We start from the raw sequence: 22,188 nt of genomic DNA on the forward strand, positions 1-22,188 counted from the left end.
ACAAATCAAGGTTAAAGCCAATACAAAATTGGTCAAGCCCTAAAACAACATTCTTAGGTGAGAAAATAAAATTTGGTATTGTTTAAATGTACGGGAATCAATAAGATATTTTTTATTAAAGTAATCTGTCCAGAAAAATGTAAATAAGCTATACAATTTAGTCTAAAATGTCCTTAAAAATTACTATTAATCTACTACTTATGAATAGTAATTACGCAATTTTTGGCAGCAATCATAAACGACAGATTTTTTCCATACACTAATATTGAACGTGGAAATTAATGTATGTACTGAAACGAAATCATAACCTCCCCGATTCAAAATAAAAAGAAACATAGGAAATATTTGAGTGTCAGTGGGAAATAAAATGACATGGAAATGGGAATCAACTGGACCTCAAATAGAAAAATATAAGAGTAAAACATCAAGAAACTCAATTATAGGGGATGCTCAATCTACCCAAGACCATCGGTCTATGAATGGAAATAGATTGATCAAACCACCAATAGTGATTAGTGATCATCCGCCATCGCACCAAATTAGAGCGTTTGCACATAAACCAGACTGAATGGTCTATAAAGGTCCCATTCAGTTCTCCCACTTTACATGTAAGAGTCAAAGTGTTTGTACTTCCTTTCGAGATGCCATTTTTTCCGGCATTTTTTCGGATTTCTTAGCTCGAGCCCTATAGCATGTATGACTGCCTATTACTCGGCTATTATTAATGAAGTGCAGAACCCCAACATAGATTGCCACCTAGTCGCCAGCAAGTCCCTTGCACGGGTTACCTTTTTTTACGTGTGAAAAAAATCATGCACTGAGGAAACTGATTATGCAAAACAAAAAACAAGAACTACTCAATCTTTTGTATTCAAAAGATGATAGCGAAACACATATCACTTATTTTTCTAGTAAAAATGCAATGACATATTGTTTACTCATTGCACACTGATCATTTAAAACTTAAACACAAATAAATGAATTTAGACAAATTTCATATAAATTACTTTGGGATGTACCTGGATACATCCAGTGTTGCTGTGTTATTCCTATTCAAATTTCAGTATAATCAACATAGAATATAACTGGATATATCCAATATTATATATATATATATATATATATTTTGTAGTTCTTCCGAATTCTTCAACTGAATCTAAAATATGATGAAACCGATTTTCTTCCAAGTTTAAATATGTATGAAAACGAATTCAACCAAATCTAAAACTTGATGAAACCATTTTCATCCTAGTATAAATATGGATGAAAACAAATCCATCCAAATCTAAACATGATGATACCTATTTCATAATAGTATAAACCCCGATGAAAACAATGTCATCCAGGATGATACCAGTTACATATAAGTTTAAACATGGACGAAAACAAATTCAGCCAAATCTAAAACAGGATGATACAAGTTTCATCTAAAGCAAGATGATACGAGTTTCATACTAGTTTGAACGCTGACGAGGAAAATTCAACCCAATCCAAAACAAGATGATACATGTTTCATCCATGTTTATGCAAGAAAAAAAGAGAGGATGATACTTGTTCCAGCTGACCTGAAATACAGGTTCATCCAATACAGCTAACCATCAATACAACAAAACAATATGCAAACCAGTTTCATCCAATACAGATGCATTACAACAACAACCTAATTTTCAGTAGAGTTGGATTAGAAAATCGCCAGGTACTTCCAATACATAACTCACACCCATGTACTTCAAACAATTCAAAAATTAATCATGTGATTTTGAAAATAAAATCAATACAGTTCTATGAGACATTTTGTGAAATTGAATACGGCCAAACCCTAATTAGGCTATAAATCTTTGATGTTGTAGTTGGTGTTGTTGTTTGCAGACGGCGAAGAAAAAAATTACAACGATGATGCCTCAAATTTCATCTACAAAGATGATGATACTGGATTTGAATTTGATAATATCTACAAATACGATGATGTCGTTGATAGTAAGCAGAAGGTGCAGGAACCTATTTCAATGGTTGTGATGGAGAAACACAGACGGATAAGAAAGAGATACAGTGGTGTAATTGTTAGGTTTTTTCTTTGTAGATGGTGGAGAGAACAGGAAAGAATCGATGGTAGTGTAATGGAGAAAGGGTAGTTCCGTCAATTTCAAATAAAAATATCTCATGTACGTTTGACCCAGGTGGAAAGTTTACTCGTCCATCTGAACCAGAAAAAGTGTTTTTCTGGGAAAATAACCCATTTTCTGTAAAGCCAACATGACCTTCTACAAATTCTCGTCTTGGGCGTAAGCGTTCATTGTATATACGAAATGGCTCACATGCTCTCGTGAATTTCTTATTTCTCCGTAGGTTTTAAACTTCAGCGATGTATAGTCTTCGGGATGTTGATAATCAGCGACCTCCATGGAGTACAGAGGGTCTAACGAGTCATAAGCGTCGTGTTTTGTCACCCGACAATTTGTTTCATGGAATTTTGCAATCGCGTCCTCGGTTACTCCTGGGATGGTGTTTTCAGTTCTAACTACCCTTGTTGTTGTCGCGCATTGCTCCCTTGCTCGCTTCAATAATCCGCGTAATTCGTGTCGCCTTTTGATAGACGCGTCCAATTCTTTCTACATTTCCAAAAGGTCTTGTCCGCATGTATCAGCAACAGTATTCCCTTTGTCGATTCTCCTCTCCTTAGTGGTGCTCCTGCACCTTGCACAATAGGTGTGGCAATTACTACCGTGATCATTCATTATTCATCGCTATCTCCGTGCAAATCCTTTACTGTCATAACATCTAGGTTAGGGAGTGTTCCATCTGCTCGTGCTTCCTGACCCGTACTTGGGAGCATCTTGCTGGATAAGAAACTAAGAACCTCCCACTATGGTCCACTGCACGAAATCACGATATTTGTAACGTTGAAAAAACGTTAGTATCCATATATTGTAACGTAAAAAAAAACGATGGAAATGTGCCGTTATTTTAGTGTTACAATATTTTATCAACGGTTCATTTCGTTACAATATAATTTTATTAAATAACGGTTTCATTCGTTGGAATAAATACACCAACGGTTATCTAGTCAGCACAAGATTTATCTGATGTCATTTTGTTGTAACGGATAGCCATTATTGTGCAGATCGTAACGGTTGGTATGTAACATTTCGGTGTAACAGATACTGTAACGACGACTTTGTGTGTAACGGTTGCTTTTTTATTAATACATGTCCTTCCTTGTAACAGATACAACAACGATTTTAATCGTTGTTTGGTTGATTGTAACAGATTGGGTTTAACAGTTATTGTAACGATTCACGGCCGTGATAGCTCAGTGTAACGGCTGCGGTACGACACGTGTCAATCTATTCTAACGTTTAAAGTAACGGCTTAAAACGTTGATGATTGATTGTAACATTTTGGATATAACAGCTTGTTGTAACGATTCGATTCGTAACAGCTGACTGTAACATTTGCCGTCTGCCAGGTGTCTATCGCTTGTCACATTTAGACTAATGGCTTTAGACGTTGACAATTCATTATAACAGTAATGAATTTGCCAGGTATGCTAATTACTAACAGATTTTATAACGTTGATTCGACGTTGGTAAAAAAAAATAGTTTTCAAAAAAAAAACAACGGTTTTTACTGTTATAAATAAGCTCCCATAATTGGACCCTACAATGCATGCAATCCGTTTCTGAAGCTGCAATACAATTAGTTTATGAAACTGCATTGCAATTCATTTCTGAACCTGCAATACTGAAACTGAAACCCATAATTCATTTCTCATTCCACAATACATACATTATCATTCTACCATCACAAGGAATTCATTCATTCACAAATCCATACAACAACCAATTGAACCATTGTCTCCTAATTCAATTCACATATGCAAGTATATACAATTGACATACTTACATTGAAAGAACTGCTTAAGCCTAAAAAAATACATGGTTCCCTATATGGTTATAATCAAATGACCAGGGTTATGTTTTTCAGCAGTTTCTAACTATAAAAGTGTTATGCATTATACCTTGGCTGAAAAAAAGTTGTTCATGATCAGCCAAAAGAAGTCGTCCTTTGACATCAGTGTAACCTTAACCAGCTCATGGCATCAACTATTGTCATCGACTTTAGTATCCTGGCAGAACAAAAAAAATGAAACAAAAACTCAAATTAGAATCAGCTCTCGTAGGAGAGAAAGATTTATTCGGTAATTTCGGCAATTCACTTATATGTTCATTGTCATTTTGTAATACATACATTCTCATTATATACCAACCAATTGAACCAAGATTTGTCTCATCATTCAGATACCTAAGTATATGTGAGTGAAACAACTGCTTGAGGAAAAAAAACATATATGGTTTCCTATGTTATAAGAAAATGACAAGGTTGTGTGTTCCAACAGTTTCTAATATAAGAAAGTTTCTAATGCATGCATTCTCACTGTTTTTATATGAACATGGGAACCTAAGCAACAAAAGTTTATATTTGACAGACTTGTCACTGGGATTTTATATACATGGTTTCATATGTTAAAGTAAGATGACAACAAACAATGCACTGATGTAGAAAGACTTTACTCACCAATTAATAGAAATAGAGAAAAGAATGTCTCGCTTGGTACAAGTTCTTTCCCTCGCTTGGTACAGCTTTGCAAGGCCAGCACTGTCTCGCTTGTTTAACCAACTTCATGATTGAAACCCACATAATGGGACTGATCCTCTTCAGGTGTTAGCATCAATGAATTCTCGAAAAACAGAGATAATGGTACCATCAGTCAGCCAAATTTTCAGTAAGTAATGCAAGAAACTCTAATGTGTCAAGAGTTTACCCACCCAACTGTAATTACAGAGGTAAGTTGTACCTTTTGGCAGGAATCATGTGAAACACATACTCAAAGGGATCACAATAGGTAAAGCAAACAAACCTGAGATTACAGTGACTTGCCAACTCTCTGCAGTAGGTATTCTCCATCTTCAGGTGTTAGCGTCAGTGAAACCTCACAAAACAAAAAGAGAATTGTAGCATGTAAGTGTATCAGCCGGAGGTAGCGAATGATAACAAGGAAACTAATAATTATAAAAGTTCAGTCACCAGTAAAATTAGAGAGGAGAATGTTTTACTCGTCAGGTTAGTTGCATTAATCTTCTTCAATTACAGCAAACCTAACGACCATAACATCTCCATTCCGAAAACTCGATGGTAGTAAGTTGTACCTTTTGGCAGAAATCATGTAACACACATACTTGAAAAGAATGAATAGATGTAGCTTGAATAGATCATAATAGGTAATGAAATAAACCTGATATTAAAATAACTTGCTAACTTTATCCATAGTAGGTAATCTCCAACTTCGGGTGTTAGAATACATGAAACCTTGCAAAACAAACAATTATTAGTCAGATGCATGGCAGCTGAATAAGCAAATTACATATTTGAAGAGATCATAAAAGGTATGGGTAACAAACCTGAGATTAAAAAGGCGATCTGCGGTAACCATGCTCATAGGATTTGCATATATGAAAGAAATACAACTGATAAACTTCTGTATCAACATTCTTGTCCACACCAAAGTTCCTGAAAACAGACAAAAAAACGATATGAAATATCAGAAGAGGATACAAGGTTGCCCCTCTTCCCTCCTCCTTTACCCGGGCTAGGGACCGACATTTTAAATGGCCTGGGGGGGGCTGGTGTGGGGGGAATAAAAGCAAGTAAATAAAAGACATTAATATATAGATATACACAAAGAAGTATAACCCGATACACTCGGAGAAGTGTATTTTTAATAAATGTTTAAAGTGAAAGAAAACTGAAAGGAACTTTTCTGGGGTACTCTCTAGCTAGAGAGTGAAAAAAGACTCCACGAAATATAAGAAGTAGTTTGTATATATTAGTGCAAGGAAAGCTACACAAAAAACTATGTTTCAAACTGCTTAGTCTAGATCTTGCAGGACAAATCAGTTTGCAGGAAAGACTAAGAAGCTTTCAGAGTTACACTCTAACTAAAGAGTACATAAATCAAAAGAGCACAACAAAATATAAGTAGCAGCATATGTATAAAAAGTAAGGAAAGCTGCACCAAAAGATAATTTCTAAACTACTTAATCTACCGGTTGCAAGACCAGCCGGTTTGCAGAAAAGATTAAAAATCCACCCATAACATAATCATCCAATGTGAAGCATTTATCCGGGCCTTGGGGAGAATCGGGTACATGATAGTGCACATCAAGAACACCCTCAATTCATACCTTCCTATCGCCATGATTAACACTCACCCCGTGACAGATTTCTCCATGCGAGCCGGTAACCACATAACTTGTTGCGACTTTCTCCCTTTTTCTGTTAACAAGACGAACTTGAGTCTCTCCTTCAGCAGGTATAGTATTAGCAGCAGCGCCAGGTTGAATGACGGGAGAATGGATATCAGGGACTTGTGCTCTGCTTTGCAATTGGCATTATTCTGTTGGCTTGCCATGAAACTGAAAACAGCCTATAACCAAAACCAACCCATTCAATTCAATAGTTGATTAAAAAAATTATAATCTCTAACTATAAAAATTAAGGACGTAAATGAATTACAGATTGAAGCTCACCTTTGAGAGAACACTTAACTCCTCTTGGATCCTATCCATCCTGCCTTCATTACCAGCTGGAGTAAATGAATTGGATTTTGCACTTGCGGCTATTGAAGAACCAAATTTTCCTTGTATTTCTTGCTTCTTGGTAACAGTCGATGAAAAGCCTCGGCAATAACTTCGATTAGATTCATCACCAAAAACTTGAGTAACTGGATCATTGGTAATATCTACAACAGCCTCAAAACCAGCTTCAGATTCAGCCTTTCTCTTTTCTACGGCAACCTTCACTTTTTCCTGAAATCCAAAAGAACCAAACTGTAAACAATTAAATTTATTTGAACTCTGAACAACATATGATGGTCCAATACTCACATATGCTTCAACTGCACTTGGATGTATAGCTCCATTTTTCCCTACATGAGCCAGCATCCAGCTCTCACCACAGCACTCGATAACCCTACCTTCTTTTTTGGCATGTACAATCAATATGGTCAGTAAGGGTTGTCCAAATAAAATAGTTTGAGAATTTAATGTTTAGAACACTAGGTTAGAAAGTACTTACAACTATGTAGGATTTGTTGGCATGGGAGAGTCTACCTAAACAATGTCGAATCCTTCTCTTCCGCTGGTTCTCAGCATATCTAGCATACTTTGCCTGCATGTCGGGCTGGTACTCATTATGCACAAATCATTTCCAAACGTCATCATTAACACCATAAGGGCATGCTGCATCCATCTCTTCCCGAGTCTCAAGATTTTTCAGAATGTTAAGGTGTAACTCCGATTTGAATGAACGAAACTTCTGGGGAAATATTTTTCGGACAAATGTCCTGACAAGAGACTCATCATATGAGAAACAAAATTTTCCCTGAAACGACGAAGTATTTTTTTCATCCATAAACAATAACTAGGTATTTGGTCTATAAACACTGATATGTATAAGTGGAGCAAACCATAGAATGAAATGTATGGGAGATAATAGGTTACCATGAGAGTATTCCAGACTTGGTCCTTGAAGGCTGCAGGAATGAGCCTTCATTCTTTATAGTCAATTGGACAGTGAACTCGAATGAGTTCCCCTGCACGAGTTGCAAACTTTGATGCATATTCGCCAAATGGTCTTCCATATTCATCTATTTACACCAAGAGTCTAGGTGTAAGTTGTGTCTCCTCCAAGTCAGAATCAGATTGAGTTTCATCATGAGATAGGGAACCATTTTCATAACCACCATGAGATGGAGTACTACGAACATCAGATGCAGAACCAGTTTCATTGGTATACAAAACATGATCTGAAGAGTGAGAATCCTGACTTGACAACATCTTCATACCAAACAAACCAAACAACAAACAACATATTAGGTATTTGAACTAAAATGAGAGCAAACCTAGCAGTGAACGAAAATACAAAACCCTAAATTCTGGTTGAAATCTATGGAAGGATATTACAACCAGCAAAGGTATAATTTTAAAGTAATAAGAACAACCTATGAATAAAAACTTCATAACCATGTAGAAACCCTGAGTTTGGTTGTAAGCTATGGAAAGAGATAACAACAAAATACCAAGAATTGCAAAGCAGTAATTAAATAACAATATACAGGTAAATCTATGAAGGAGATACCAACCAACAAAAAAGAAACCCTAATTTTAAATATATATTCCAAAGTAAAAGCTACATAGATTACCTCTGCAGAATGAACGAGGTACAGAGATGTATGCGAGGTAAGAGGTACGGAAGATGAAAGGGGTATAAGTGAGAATGGCGAAGGAGGATGGTGAGAATGAAAGGAAAGAAATTAAGATCTTCATCCCCCTCTGTTTATAGAGAACGATCAGATTTGAAATCATTCTGAAAATTTTAGAAGGAGGGAAATAAAATTTGAGAGGGAATAAGAAAGGGTTTCTCAAAATTGAGAGGGAATTAGAAAAGGTTTCTCAAATTTGAGAGGGAATTGAAATCTAAAAGATGTACTAGAGTGGGGATTTGAGAGGGAACGAAATTTGAGACCCAAAATCGAAACCTTATTTTCTCGGACAAGAGAGAAGAGTATAGTAATAGAGGAGATATTTGCTTTTCTCTCAAAATATCTAGGCCAAAGGCGTCCGAATCGAGGTAAATTTGGTAAAAATTGTGATCAAGTTGATCAAATTTGTGGTCAAGTTGGTCAAAATTATGGACAAGTTGATCAAATTGTGGTCAAACACATAATCATAAACAAAACAAGGCATACTAAGTTTGCAAGATTACCATATAAAGATTACAGACCCAATGTTCTCGTCCAGGTGAGCTTTGAGGCGTGAAATATATCAGATTGGATGAAACTGCAACCTACTACTGAACTCAAGTTGCAAGATTACCATATACAGACCCGATGTTCTCGTCCAAATGAGGCTTGAGGTGTGAAATGTATCAGATTGGATGAAACTGTAACCTACTACTGAACTCAGGTTGCACGATTACCATATACAGACCCGATGTTCTCGTCCAGATGAGGTTTGAGGTGTAAAATATATCAGATTGGATGATATAGCAACCTATTACTGAACTCAGGTTGCAAGATTACCATATACATACCCGATGTTCTCGTCCAGGTGGGATTTAAGTTGTGAAATATATCATATTGGTTGAAACTGCAACCTATTACTTAACTCAGGTTGCAAGATTACCATATACAGACCCAATGTTCTCGTCCAAGTGAGGTTTAAGGTGTGAAATGTACCAGATTGGATGAAACTGCAACCTACTACTGAACTCAGGTTGCATGATTACCATATAAAGACCCGATGTTCTCTTCCAGGTGGGATTTGAGGTTTGAAATATATCAGATTGAATGAAACTGCAATCTATTACTGAACTTAGGTTGCAAGATTACCATATACAGACCCGATGTTCTAGTCCAGGTGAGGTTTGAGGTGTGAAATATATCATATTGAATGAAACTGCAACCTATTGCTGAACTCAGGTTGTAAGACTAACATATACATACCCGATATTATCGTCCATGTGAGGTTTGAGGTGTGAAATATATCATATTGGATGAAACTGAAACCTATTACGAACTCAGGTTGCAATATTACCACATACAGACCCGATGTTCTCGTCAAGGTGAGGTTTGAGTGTGAAATATATCAGATTGGATGAAACTGCAACCTATTACTGAACTCAGGTTGCAAGATTACCATATACAGACCCGATGTTCTCGTCCAGGTGAGGTTTTAGGTGTGAAATATATTAGATTGGATGAAACTGCAACCTATTACTGAACTCAGGTTGGAAGATTACCATATACAGACCCGATGATCTCGTCCAGGTGGGACTTGAGGTGTGAAATATATCAGATTGGATGAAACTACAACCTATTACTGAACTCAGGTTTCAAGATTACCATATACAGACCCGATGTTCTCGTCCAGGTGGGATTTGAGGTGTGAAATATATCAGATTGGATGAAACTGCAACCTATTACTGAACTCAGGTCGCAAGATTCCCATATACTGACCCGATTTTCTCGTCAGGTGAAGTTGGAGGTGTGAAATATATCATATTGGATGAAACTGCAACCTATTACTGAACTGAGGTTGCAAGATTACCATATACAGATCCGATGTTCTCATCTAGGTGGGATTTGAGGTGTGAAATATATAAGTTTGGATAAAACTGCAACCTATTACTGAACTCAAGTTGCAAAATTACAATATACAGACCCGATGTTCTCGTCCAGGTGGGATTTGTGGTGTGAAATATATCAGATTGGATGAAATTGCAACCTATTAGTGAACTCAGGTTGCAAGATTACCATATACAGACCCGATGTTCTCGTCCAGGTGAGGTTTGAGGTGTGAAATATATCAGATTGGATGAAACTGCAACCTATTATTGAATTCAGGTTGCAAGATTACCATATACAGACCCGATGTTCTCGTCCAGATGAGGTTTGAGGTGTGAAATATATCAGATTAGATGAAACTGCAACCTATTACCGAACTCAGGTTGCAAGGTTACCATATACAGACCCGATGTTCTCGTCCAGGTGGGATTTGAGGTGTGAAATATATGAGATTGGATGAAACTTCAACCTCCTACTGAACTCAGGTTGCAAGATTACCATATACAGACCTGATGTTCTCGTCCAAGTGAGGTTTGAGGTGTGAAATATATCAGATTGGATGAAACGGCAACCTATTACTGAAATGAGGTTGCAAGATTACCATATACAGACCCAATGTTCACGTCCAGGTGGGATTTGAGGTGTGAAATATATCAGATTGGATGAAACTGCAACCTATTACTGAACTCAGGTTGCAAGATTACCATATACAGACCCGATGTTCTCGTTCAAGTGGGATTTGAGGTGTGAAATATATCAGATTGGATGAAACTGCAACCTATTACTAAACTCAGGTTGCAAGATTACCATATACAGACCCGATGTTTTCGTCGAGGTGAGGTTTGAGGTGTGAAATATATCAGATTGGATGAAACTGCAACCTATTACTGAACTCAGGTTGCAAGATTACCATATACAGACCCGATGTTCTCGTCCAGGTGGGATTTGAGGTGTGAAATATATCAGATTGGATGAAATTGCAACCTACTACTGAAGTAAGGTTGCAAGATTACCATATACAGACCCGATGTTCTCGTCGAGGTGAGGTTTGAGGTGTGAAATATATCAGATTGGATGAAACTGCAACCTATTACTGAACTCAGGTTGCAAGATTACCATACACAGACCCGATGTTCTCATCCAGGTGGGATTTGAGGTGTGAAATATATCAGATTGGATGAAACTGCAACCTATTACTGAACTCAGGTTGCAAGATTACCATATACAGACCCGATGTTCTCGTCCAGGTGGGATTTGAGGTGTGAAATATATCAGATTGGATGAAACTGCAACCTATTTTCGAAAATACCCCTGACGGAGAAGGTGCATACAATTTTTTGGTCCTTTCAAACTTACAAAAATACCCCTGATGGGACAGGCGCATAAAATTTTCCTTGATTTCAAATTTACGAAAATACCACTGAGGGAACAAGTGCATCAAATTTTTCGGTGATTTCAAAAAAATACAAAAATACCCCTGCTGGAACAGGCGCATAAAATTTTCCTGGATTTTAAAATTTACGAAATACCCCTGACGGAACAGGTACATCAAATTTTTCGGTGATTTCAAAATTATGAAAATACCCCTGGCGGAACAGGCGCATAAATTTTTTCTTGATTTCAAATTTACAAAAATACCCCTGACGGAACAGGTGCATCAAATTTTTCGCTGATTTCAAAATTACGAAAATATCCCTGTCGGAACAGGAGCATAAAATTTTCCTTGATTTCAAATTTATTAAAATACCCTTGGCGGAACAGGTGCATAAAATTTTCCTTGATTTCAAAAACTCATAAAATACTCTTGCCGGAACCGGTCCATTCCATTTTTAACAATCACAATCACACATATACACACATGTATATAATAATATATACTCCCTCCGTTTCAAAAAGACAGTCCAGTATAACTTTGTCAAGATATTAAGGAGACCATATTAGTTTACGTTCCTACCCTTATTTACTTGCCTAATTTATTTCAATAAAAATGTTAGTAATAAAAATTACCAAAAATTGTTATGGGATTGTAAATGAAAAGATTATAAAGATTAAAAGATTGTATATTTATAAGGAATTTAATTTGGAACCATATATATATTGTCTTCGAAAAGGAAAGAGGGATATATTGGTTTCCTTCATTATACAGACTTCATTAATATTTTAGATTGGGTCCCATTGAAAAAGAAATTATAATAAAAAGTTTAAGGGTATATGAGAGAGTTCATTGGAAAAATATGACTATAAACAGAAGCTTGACATAATTTTGAAACAGACCAAAATGGAATAGAGGACGGTCTTTTTGAGACAGAGGGAGTATAACACATCTGTTTTACACAGCACACACAAAATGTCTTCAAAGGGTGTGCTACATGAAAATAGAAAAACAGAGATCACATCCACATAGCGATCTCTAAACAAAAAATATATCGTCGTCGTACCATCCACATAGCAATTGTTCTGTTTTGTTAACCATGTACCAAAAAGTAAAACAAAAAATATACCCCTAGGTATCACCACTAAGTATATATATACCAAAACATACCCGCAAAAAGTTAGTTCATCCATCAGCAGTTAGAAAAATCTCCTCATTCATCATCATCTGTAGAATCTTCCTCATACAAGTCATATCCATTATGTTCCTCAGATTCATCTTCTTCATCTTCATCTTCCTCTTCTTCCACATCTTCATCCTCTTCTTCCTCATCTTCGTCGATGACTTCACTTGTCTCATCTTCTTCATAGTCTTCATCATCATCGTCGTTATCTTCAGCATCCACTAGTGCTTGAGCATACTCCTCCTCTTCTGGATCAACAGGCCCCATGAGAAATTCATTCCTATTGTCTGATTCTATTTCTTCCTCCAAATCAGCCTGCGCGAGCTTCTCTACCTCCTCATCTGGTGAGTATGGATTAGGCACATGCTTAAAAGGTTCCCAATCTGGTTCAGCCTCAGAGGCCAGCAAATCTACTTGTGGAGGATATCGCGGCATACTTGCTGCAAGTAATTTATGTGCACGACGAAACTGTTCATCTCTGAACTTGTCATACTCCTCTTGCAAAGAAGCTTCTTCAGTATCCTTCCTCCGGCGTGCCGCGTCATCCTCTTTAACTTTGAGCCCTATTTCATGACATGCGACGAATTTGTTCACACGAATCTGGAGCTATTTCAACTGTTCAGGGGTCATGGGCTCAATCAGTTTATAAGACTCAGCAAGAGGATCCTTGGAGTTTCCTGCCTCTGGTTCATCATCCGAACAACAGACCTTAGGCTTCTTTCCTTTCCTGTCTCTCTCCCTCTCATGTGACGAATCAGGACTGCGGATCCTCCTTGACGCCATACAGTAGTGTATAAAACGTATTGATGCAAAACAATTACTTTGGTGTTAAACATAACCAAATACATTGCAAGAGAGTCAACAATTTGCATTTTCATTCAAAAACAGCTCAAATCCTAGAAACAACAACAGAAACAATCTGCATTTTCACTCAAAAAACAGATCAAACCCTAGAAGAAACAAAAGTTAACAACAACCACAAAACTTAAATCAAACACATCTGCATAGTAGAATAATGTAATTCAAACAAAACACATATCATGATTTCACTTAATTCTTAAATCAATCACTCACCACCAATACAAACAAATTGTTCCCACTAGATAGTCTACCACAAAACAGAGTAACAAAAAAAATTAAAATAATACATTAAGTGCTATTACACTTCTCTGCATTCTCTTTGCAACAAAGAAAAAATGATCATTAAAAAGAGAATCCATTTTTATGCAATCATGCAGAGGAAGATGAAGAAAAACAACACTTAAAAGAATACAGACCCATACCTGTGTAGATGAAGATTGAAGAGTATGGTTTATTCAAAGATTCAGAAGCAGCTAAAATTGTAGATGATTTTGCTGTTGTTTTCCCACTTACTTCAGCTTCTAAACTATTAAGAGCCACCAATAACTGCTGGCTTTTTGTCTCTAAGTAGAAAACATAGACTAATTTCCCAAAGAAGATGATTTTCTTGGGAAAGGGAGTGTTTGTTTGGTAGTGATAAAATGAGATATTGGGTGAAAACGACATCTTCTAACTTAAGGACGGCTAAAAAGTGGGGCAGAAACAATAAAGTAACTTACATAGGGATTTGTAAGCAAATATGTGTAAAAATGGGGGTGGGTGGGGGTGAAAAAAACAACAAATTGTTATTCAAGACCAGCATTAATCTGATCAAATGCAAAGTATCTTGCAATTGGAATCTGCATACATTCAAGACCAGCATTATAAAGGAAATTTACTGATCGCACATATATTGGAGATTTTTCATTTCTTTGATCTAGGTAGACGCTTTTGCTCCAGCAATTTACGTAGATGTGGTTCCTCTTCTAAAATATCTTGAAAACTGTCGCGACCTGGTATCTCTGATTTGTCTAATGTGTTTTCAAAGTTGTTGTAGTAATAAGATTCGTTCAAGACTTGTCAAAGCATATTTTAGACTTAATTTTAAATAAAAATATAGGAAACTTAAATAAAAGTGATATGAAAAATATGGAGAAGACTGGGACTATGGATTCCACTAATTACCATATCAAAGTGATTTTATATTCTCTAATTATAATTATGCAAATCCTTCATTCAAATTGATTCTAGATATTGCAAAAGTTGATTTTTTTTAGAAATAACAATTGTAAATCCAAAGTATGGGACATCAAAACCCTAGGATAGCATGCTCCATCAGTTGAAATAACAATTCTTTAACAAAAACCATTTTTTTCTATTTATTTATCAAGACAAATAATCATATAATAATTGCATAAATTAAATAAAATAGAGATTACCACATTTTATTGGCGAAATAGCTTCCTCCGTCGCCCCAGAGGATGGATTTAGCTCATCATTGTATAAACTTGCTCAAAGTATTGATTCATGCTCAAAATTTGTTTACAAAGATGAAATGGAGAGAAAATAATGAACAATCGGGTGTTCGCAACGTTTATAATTGTTGCAAAACGCTGTTACAAAGAACGATAGAAAAGAACTGTTGTTATTGTACCTCTGCGACCCTCGTGTGTCTGTCGTTGTCACTGTTGATAAACGACTGCCTATGGTGGTCTTTTTTTCTTCGTGTTCTTCCTAGCAGCAGCAAAAAAGTTTTCTCTGCAACACGATCAATCTCCTCTGTTGTTACTCTAAACTCTCCCAAACTCTCCAGAACGCTTCTATGTGATCCTAAGAACCTATTTATACCCAGTAGCACCAAGAAATCTCGCTATAACTCAAGATAATTCTCTCTTAACTCGGCCTTGATGAAAAATATTCTGGGAATCACAAATTGCTCCTCTATTGCGTAGTTATGATCTACTTCAATTTGTTAATGGCTTTCACTGTCCTGTGAAGTATCTCCGACGAACATCAACTGCTTGTGTTGCTATTAATAATGATCCTGACAATTAATTTGTTCCAAATCCAACATACAATTATTGGGTAAATCAAGATTCTGCTCTCTTATCCTGGTTATTTTCATCTTGCACTGAAGAAATTCATTATCAGGTTATAGATTGCACATTTTCTCATGAGATCTGGAATAGATTAGAGCAAAACTATAGTTATACTACTAAATCTCGTCTGTTACAACTTAAAACGGATCTGATAGGCTTAAAGAAAAATTCAGATTCAATGTTAGTCTACCTCAATAAAGCTCGTTCAATTTCACATCAATTAGCTCAAATTGACAGACCTGTCTCTGATGAAGATTTAGTAATTCATATCTTACAAGGTTTACCTTCTGAGTTCAATGCTTTTAAAACTTCAATTTTTACTCAACAATTTAAGAATGAGAACCTCATTACTTCATCTGAACTTCTAGGATTGCTCTTATCTGAAGAAGCTAGAGTTACTGCAGAATCCAAACTAGATATTAACACTGCTTCTGCCAATGTTACTCAGCAACAAAAGTCGCCATAAAGACCAAATCACTTTGATCAACAATATGCTATCCCCAATATATATCCACACAATGCTTATCCCCCTAATGATTATCCACATTACTCTGGTTCATCATTTGCTGGTAATCAATCTTGGTCAGCAGTCAAGAGAACTTTGAGATATTTACAGGGTATTGTCTCCTCTGGTTTGCAGTTTAAAAGAGCTTCGGTTCTCCAATTGCAGGCATATTCAGATGCTCATTGGGCAGTTGATATTTCTGACAGAAGATCTACAAGTAGAATGACAATTTTTCTTGGCCCCAACTTGATATCATGGTGTTCTAGAAAACAGAAAACTGTCTCAAGGTCTATCACAGAGGAAGAATATCGTGCTTTAGCTGATGCTACCTCAGAATTGGTTTGGGTCCAATCCTTACTTGTTGAACTTCATTATTCTATTTCTAGAGCTCCATTTTTGTGGTGTGATAACATGGGTGCTACCTACCTGACAGCACATCCTATTTTTCACAATAGAATGAAACACACAGAAATTTCCTTTCATTATGTGCGAGAACTTATTGCTTCCAAGGCTCTGGATGCGAGATTTCTCTCTAGACGGGATCAGTTGGCTGATATATTCACTAAAACTTTGTCCACTGCTCGTTTTTCGGCTTTAAGATTCAAGCTCAGTGTCTGTGGACTATGAACTTGCGGGGGGTGTTAGGAAATTGTTTTGTATCTGTGTGGATGTACTTGTGCGTAATGTGTGTGTGTCATAACTGGCACCTAAAAGTTAGAGCATTTCCTATGGGAATGAACAAATCCATTCGTTTGTTGAGCCAGGTGGATGTCCAAACTAGGTTTTACACTATGGTAAAGCACTGGGTGTTAGATCAATAGGCGTGCAATCTAGGTAAAAATGCTAGAGTCCATAGATCGAACTCTGGCGTCGGAAAGAAAAACGCTCGAGTCAGAAAAAAACAACGTGGCGTCACAAGTAATATAGCCGGCGATTTTGTTTCTAACGCCAACGGATAGTTTTCAAAATTTGAATTTCACTTTTTTACCTCTCTATAAATTACCACCATATTCAAACAATTCACTCACACCAAAAAGCACTTGAATTTTCTCTTCTAAAATGGCTGAAAAGGCGATAACACTTTTTTGCGATGCAAAACTTGAAGCTGTTATTTCTAAGATATGTGGGAGTTTTAAAAGGGTTGAAAATTGTAAAAGGGAAGTGAAAGTTTTATAAGTTTCTCCAAGAAAATGTTTCGCTAAAAGGCAAAGAAGAGCTCCAGTTTTGAAAGTTAACAACAAAAAATTCAAAAACAAAGGTGAAACTGTCAAAGAGCGCGTTGAATGGAAAATACGTCAAATGAAGATAAACAGGAGGTCAAAACTTGTACTTGATTTTTATTGAAGTTTTTACTATTGTCTAAGTTTATACCTTGTAAAAGAATTGGCAGTAATATCAATGAATGAAAAATGAACCACTTTTTATTAGAAAAGAAAATAAAAGTTATTACAAGAAACTAGATGGGAGCCTAGCAACAAGTTGGGCTCCAACATCTTTTTGAATAGCTAAAACAATTCTAATTAAAAAAAATTACGAACATTTATATTTACATCATGCCTAGCTATGTAATGTTTCAATCGTTTCAAAAATTCAATAGTTTAGATACCAAGTTCACCTAAGTAATAAAATCTAAGGTACCAAAATTATAACCATTGGAATTACATACATCAAGGTACTTAATCTTCTTGCGCTCAACGGCTTTAGACAAGGCGAGGGCCGGTGCAAAAGCTTGCACACCACCCCCAGCAAAAGGTGAAACCCCCGTCACATCAAAACACGTATCACGCCCTTCCTCCCAATTGTAGACTAAGAAGTCAGCCGGCCTAGCATCACCGCCATCATGAGAAAGAAACCCCAAAGCCTCTTCAACTATAGAAGGTACACTCGTACGGTAACAAATATTCGCAAAGGTATCTCTAACAAGATCATGTCTAAACTTATAACCAACTTCACTAGCACAATGAAGTGCATGATCACCATAAACATCCATATCCCTATTGCAGCAAATACAAGAACTATTAACAGCAAACAAAGGAATACCACAACGATAACCAAGTACTGCACTAAACTGACGTGGCCCAATTTTCTGTCTAAGTCCATCAGCTGGAATAGAAAGAAGATAATCCTGAGCATGTAGAGTTTTATTACACTGCCATAATGCTAAATCTCGCCTTGACATATTGAAAAGAGACGGCATATTCTTTGTCACACCTGCAAAGTACTGAACTGCCAAAGCATGAATGAAAATGTTTATATTTTAAAATAGATTTCCACTTCAGATTAAGTGAAATTTTATTACAACTTATTAAACTTGCAAATAACATCAAACTACATTTTAATAAACCACAACAAAAGAATCAAACTACATCAAATCCAGCGAAATTCTCTCTGTAAAGTTCATAGCATTCAAAATGCCTAAACTCTCTCCCGCTTTCTTTGGTAAACTTGGTCTGAGCGATGGTTTCCAGTTCTTCGTTGGATAATCCAGAACTAATACGATGAACCATCCACAATACTTCTGTATAATGTTTGACTTCATTAGTGATGAATGCAATTCTTAGTTCCAGGCTCTTACTGTTTCTTATGGCTTCGTTCCGCGATGCTACCAAATTTCCCAATACTCTTTCCCAGAAATTGTCATTGTTCATTGGTCTCACCATACGATGTAACCAACATCGAACAAGAGCAATATCTTCTTCCATTGTAAATTCATGTAGCCGCATTCGAGTGCAGTAACGATGTGCTTGAGATGGACCATCTTTTAAAATTCTGAAACACGCTTTGTAACAAAAAGGCTTACCGTGAGCTTCCTCCCAATTATCAAGAGCTGTTAGGATCTTCGGTTACACCGCTGAACTTTTCTCGATCAATTTCTATTACCAGAGCAAGAAATGGCTGGACTGCAAGAATGAAACCGAGCATGCAATCAATGAGCATCTCGGTTTCCTAGGTTTCCCGTCAATGAGACGGACATTGAAAAAACGTTCTCCCAAAAAGAACTGTCATGAGAAATAACAACTCCAGTGATTACCCTATGAAAGAAATATGCTTTGCATAGAGTTATATCCTCTTCTTGAGTAAACTTGGGACCACTATTTCTAACAACATTTCTGCAAAGGAAGAGAGATGTAGGAAAGAAGAAGAAGATGTGATTTTTAAGATGGGAGGAATGAAATTTATAGGTCCAGAAAGAAAAGTTTGCCGTTGGAAAACCATTATTTTGTGTTATTACGATTATCTAAAACCATCGATATCAAGTAATTTAAATTTTTCCTCGATTAAACATTGCACCACCAATTTAATAAATAAAAACATATTGCATTGAACAACCACATCATACATGAGAATAAAAGAAAAACATTAGATTAAAACAACTACTACATAGACGTCAATTCTCGGCGGGTGGTGGAATTCCTAGGGTGATGTAGGGATTGTATTTGTTGAGAACTCTAAGAATGTTGAAACAAGCATGGAAATCGAAAGGACGACCATGGTGAGATGCTGGCCACATCGCTAGAGTTTTGGATTCCACTTCATGTTCGGCTTCACCGTTGAGATTATTTTTGTGATTCTCCATTAGTTGAGAGATGAACTCCGATACATTACAACTAATTACACTAAAACGATGCGCCAATCTGTGACAATCACGCCCATGAATGTTCATCGTTTTAGCAGCGAGTATTTCAAAAACTTTCTGCCAGAACGTCGATTGTGATACATTCCTACCGGTAGGAACATCAGCGGCAACATCTTGTGTTTGAAAAACGTAGGCTCTGCAAATAGCTAAATCCTCTTGTTGAGTGGATTTAACAAAACGAACTTTGGGGGGCATTTTTGTAGATGATTTGAGAGTGAAGAATGAGTAGAATGTGTAAATTTAAAGTTGAAATGGGGAGTATTTATAGATTTCAAAAATGTAGTCGTTGGATCAAAGGGTCTTGCAGCCGTTCAGATTGAGTCGTTGGCGGCATTAGGACTGACTCTGGCATTATTGATATGGACGCGGGCGTTATAAGTGAAAACACGCACTGGAAATAATTACGCTGGCGTTATTTCTTCTGTCGCCAGCGTGGGTAGCAATGCCGTTCGTCATTAACACAGACGCGCGCTGGATGTTCCGACTCAATGTTCAAAGCAACAGATTTGATGATTTGAACATCCATTTTTCATGTTTGTTCATGCCATAGTGGGAGCAAAATGAACAAACTCTGAGTTTGTTCATCCCATAGGAACTGCTCTTAGTTGTACGTTAGTTACCTGCTGCATCAGGTTGTCTTTCTCTGAGTTTAAATACTCTTGTCCAGTGTCTAAAGTCTGTAAGGAAAAAAAAATCAATTTGAAATGAAATCAAAACTGAGAAGAGTGTCTAATGACATTTAATCTTCTCAATACCGATATACATTTTCAGCGGGCAATTCCGACGAGTTGCATAAAATATAACATTATTTATAACAAAATCACTTTCACCATGATTACACCACAGTAAATATTACATTATCTTTTCAATTTGTAAGCAGACTCGGTCAAAGTGACGGAGCTGTGTTAGGACCAGGGAGGGTACAATTGATCTGAAAGGAGGCATTAAATTGTTTGAACTCCGGCGTCCATTTGATGGAGCTGCAGGACCTAAAGGTTTTGCCTGTGCCGCAATCATGAGAGATTTCAAGGTTATCAGACCAGAGAATTGGAGTCTTCTACCCCTACTGAAGCTGAATTGATGGACAGGGCAGTGTATTAGTTGGGTTAGTGATCTACATCTCTCAGCGACATATTGAAATTCTTTGTTATGTTTTCGTTTCAAAGTACATGTTGTAGTCATTGTATGGACTCCACGCTGGCACATCAGGTTTTCCAAACTCCACCATTAAAAGAGTTGCACTGGACTCACAAGTGGTAAGGCAAAGCCGACAAGAAAGAAGTGCTTGATGAAAATATAGGAAAAGACTGGTGAGGTTTTGAACTTGGATTTCTATCAACCGGCCTCTAGGCTACTTGGTACGAAAATCCTAGTTCTTAGTGGTGAATGCTTCAAGGCAAGTGGCGAAAAAAATATACAAAAATTCTCTTACAGTATAATGACTAAAACATGTACTTTTATTGAAACGAAAACATAACAAAGAATTGAAAATGCCGCTGAGAGATGTAGATCAATAACCCAACTAATACACTGCCCTGTCTGACATGATTTTCTTCACTTTGATAATCTTTTCTTTTTGATCTTTTACACCTGGAGGAACACGTCCACTCACTGATCGCATTACGAACTCTTCAGTGGCAAAAGGGTGGATGCCTACCTGGTATAGAGAATTAAAAACCTGTTTTAGAATCTTAAGAGAAGAACACACGAGAAGTAGAGTTCACTTTTGACTAAGTGGATCGTGCTTTGAGCCAGTACAGTCTGTCAGATATGGGTTATGGTCGATCATATCAAACCCTGATCCAGGCCTGCCTTGTCAAATTTTGAATGAAGAGATTTGGCTTACCCTGTCAAAATGTGCCTTACTAGCTCGACTTTTCAATATGCAACAGCAATGCCCTATAAAGATACCCAAAACACAATTAAGTGAACGTAAAAGAGATTGGTTAAAAACACTGAAAAATGAAAATTACAAAGAAGATTTTTTTTCCTTGGCCAAACCCCTAAATTGAAAGGAAGGATATACGAGAAGGCGTAAGCATAAATTCATGAAAAGCAAGAAATCGCATGCATACTCTAGCATGTAAAAGAGAAAAGAAATGTATTTCAGATTAGAAATTATTGAACATTCATTTACAGGCACAAACTTTGAAGGGGTGCACGGATTATACCTGCATGATTTCAGCTGCAACTGGGTGACACGTGGATGCCCCAATAACTTAATCGGTATCAGCATCAACAATCAGTTTGATCATGGACTTCTGTTGCCTCCAAAATATACAACATGTAAAAGATGATTGATGCACAAGCACTGGACCTCAAGAATGATCCCCCAAAAATAAATTTAAACGGCCATCAATGGCAGTAAA

At 36.7% G+C, this 22,188-nt stretch overlaps 1 long non-coding RNA gene across 1 annotated transcript; it reads right to left on the minus strand.

The window, feature by feature from the left end:
- Positions 1-21,226: 21,226 nt before the first annotated feature.
- On the minus strand, positions 21,227-22,111 carry LOC113282933. Its single transcript, XR_003327236.1, has 3 exons — positions 21,991-22,111; positions 21,666-21,718; positions 21,227-21,476 (listed from the first exon to the last, which is right to left on the minus strand). It is a non-coding gene; the product is annotated as an uncharacterized LOC113282933 (long non-coding RNA).
- Between the last annotated feature and the right edge of the window lie 77 nt (positions 22,112-22,188).

Source organism: Papaver somniferum, chromosome 5 (assembly GCF_003573695.1).
Source record: "Papaver somniferum cultivar HN1 chromosome 5, ASM357369v1, whole genome shotgun sequence".
Lineage (NCBI taxonomy): Eukaryota > Viridiplantae > Streptophyta > Magnoliopsida > Ranunculales > Papaveraceae > Papaver > Papaver somniferum.